Below are 3,033 nucleotides of genomic sequence, written 5' to 3' on the forward strand. Positions count from 1 at the left end.
TTGCTGCCCCCAAGTGATGTTTGGTTTAGTTCTGATGCTTTACTGAACCTGGTAATTGATTGCAAACACCAATTACCTGTGGGAATTCCATTGCTTTTCCATGGGTGTGACACAGAGTGCCAGGTTGGAAGGGACCCCAAGGATCATCTGGTCCAACCTTCCTAGGTAACAGAAGAGTTGAAATGAGCTTGCCCAGCACCCTGCCAAGCTGAGCCTTAAAACTCTCCAATCTATGGGAATCCAGCACTTCCCTTGGGGGATGATTCCAGTGTCCAGATGTTCATGTGGGGAAACATTTTGTTCTGGAGTCCAGTGGGAATCTCCCCAGCAGTAACTTGTCCCCATCACCTCTTACCTTTCCCATGAGACTCCTTGTACAAGGGGAGACTCCATCCTCCTGGTGGCCACCCTTTATGTACTGGTCCATGGTAGAGTAGAATAGAATTAGAATAGAGTCGAATAGGAATAGAATAGACCAGGTTGGAAGAGACCCTCAAGATCATCGTGTCCAACCCATCAACCAATCCAACCCACCTAAACAACTAACCCATGGCACCAAGCACCCCATCAAGTCTCCTCCTGAACACCTCCAGTGATGGTGACTCCACCACCTCCCCAGGCAGCCCATTCCAAAGGGCAACCACTCTCTCTGTATAGAACTGCTTCCTAACATCCAGCCTAAACCTCCCCTGGTGCAGCCTGAGACTGTGTCCTCTTGTTCTGGTGCTGGTTGCCTGGGAGAAGAGACCAACCTCTGCCTGTCTACAACCTCCCTTCAGGTAGTTGTAGAGAGCAATAAGGTCTCCCCTGAGCCTCCTCTCCTCCAGGCTAAGCAACCCCAGCTTCCTCAGCCTCTCCTCATAGGGCTTGTGTTCCAAACCCCTCACCAACTTTGTTGCCCTTCTCTGGACTTGTTCCAGCAAGTCAACCTCCTTCCTAAACTGAGGGGCCCAGAACTGGACACAGTACTCGAGGTGCGGCCTAACCACTGCAGTGTACAGGGGCAGAATGACCTCCCTGCTCCTGCTGGCCACACTGTTCCTGATGCAGGCCAGGTGATAAGGCCTCCCCTAAGCCTTCTCTTCTGAAGGCTGAACAAACCTGGTTCTCTCAGCCTCTCCAAGGTGTCTGTCATCCTTTGTGTAACCACATTTTCAAGGCCTGAGACCCAACACCAATTCCATCCCTTCTTGGGGCTCATTTTGGATTTCTTCATAGCTCGTTTCTCTGCTCCATGAAGCTATTCATGGGTTTGTCTGGTGGCTGGACCTCTCCTGTCTGCAGCCCTCACAAACAAGCATTTGGGGCTGACAGAGATGGATGGAGACTAGGTAAGAAGCATGCACAGAGTTGTTCCATTTCTCCTGCAAGGCAAAATCCAGAGCATTGGGGAACTCTGAATCCCATTTGCCCAAACTTGGTAGATCAGCCTGGTGTTTACTCTCCTGGCATCTGGGCCTTATTTGGTCTTGTGTATTCAGAGAAGGCGAATATTTGGCATTCCTCTTTCTCTTCCTTTGGTGGCTGAAGCTGCAGACACCTCCTGCTCCATCATTTCTCTGCTGAGAGCAGCTCTGGGTGTGCAGGGCAGGGATGTGCTGCTCACAGCGGGTCGCTGACAGGGCCTGAAGGAACCTGCCGTGGTGTTCAGGGTGAGTTAACATCTTCTCCAACTCAAATAATTACTTTGGGTCTGTGGCAGCTCAGCCACTTCAGACCACGTAAGTGGCAGGTCTGTGGTCATCTGCAGTGACCAAATAAACACCTTTGGCCTTCCTGCCTGTGTTTTGTCAGCCAGGTTGTTTTCTTCCAGCATTTGCAACCTCCAAGCAGGTTCAGGCAGGATTCAGAATTAAATCTCCCAGAGACAGGTTTCATCCTTTGGGGAAAACAGCACATTATGGCCTTCCTAGATGGGTTCCACAGAATCCCAGGCGTGGTTAGAAGAGACCTCTGGAGATCATCCAGTCTAGCCCCCCTGCTCAAGCAGAGGCATCCACAGCAGCTTGCTCAGCATCACAATGTCCAGGTAGGTTTAGAATCCCTTCACAGATGGAGACTCCAAAACCTCTCTGAGCAGCCTTCTCCAGGGCTCCAGCATCCTCACACCAAAGAAGTTTGTCCTGTTCAGGTGGAACCTCCTGGCTTCCAGTTTGTGCCTGTTGCCTCTTGTCCAATCGATTTTCACTGAGCAAATGGCTTTGCTTAAACCCAGTTTTGTTCTCCATGGACAATGCCTGTGATCTCCATGGAGGCTTGAAAACGTGCTGCCTGACATGGTGACCTGGGCCTGAGAGCCAGCAACGTAACTTCCCTGGGTGGGAGGGTTTGCATCACACTTTCTGCACTGCCTGTGCCTGAAAGGGCACCTCTGGAACCTCAGCCTCACATCACAGCTCCTCCTAAACCTTCAGTTTTAGGTTTCTTGATGTTTTAATAGCCTCAGGTTTCCTTGGACCGTGACCATCTACCTGAGTCTTGGGTGAGGCATGTAGAGGTGCTAGGACCCAGCCTCTGTGTGAAGGAGCTGTTATAGTGAACATTGGCCTGGGAGGGGTTACAAAATGGAGATGGAGATTCTGTAGCAGATTCCCCCCTGAGATTTCATCATCTCCCCATTTCTGTGCAAGAGACATCAAGGTTTCCAGTGTTCCTTTGAGCATACTGTGCCTGGTGGAGGGCTGGAGGGGCTGCAGGGTGGCTGTGCCGTGGTGGGGGGAGACCTCTGACAGGCAGATGTTGCTCTTGCCACCTGCCTGAGGGCTAGAACTTCACCCTGGCCTACTTCTGAAGGTGGTGCTGAGGTGGGCTGGTGCTGGGGCTTCCAGATCTCCCTGGTGGTGGTGGTGGTGGTGGTGTCTTTGCAGCCATCCTTGCACTGGGGTGAGCAAACTGCAAACACTCTGGCTGTTCCTGATGAAGACAGAGGTTGGTGTGTGTGAGGAAGAGGAGCTGCTGGCGGGATGTCCTGGCTGCTGGGACAGGTTATTCCGTGATGAGCCTCAAAATGGTTAAACTCTTTCTCATCAGCAG

Source organism: Melanerpes formicivorus, unplaced genomic scaffold (assembly GCF_026170545.1).
Source record: "Melanerpes formicivorus ecotype bairdi unplaced genomic scaffold, bMelFor1.0.p_v2 SCAF_2, whole genome shotgun sequence".
Classification (NCBI taxonomy): domain Eukaryota; kingdom Metazoa; phylum Chordata; class Aves; order Piciformes; family Picidae; genus Melanerpes; species Melanerpes formicivorus.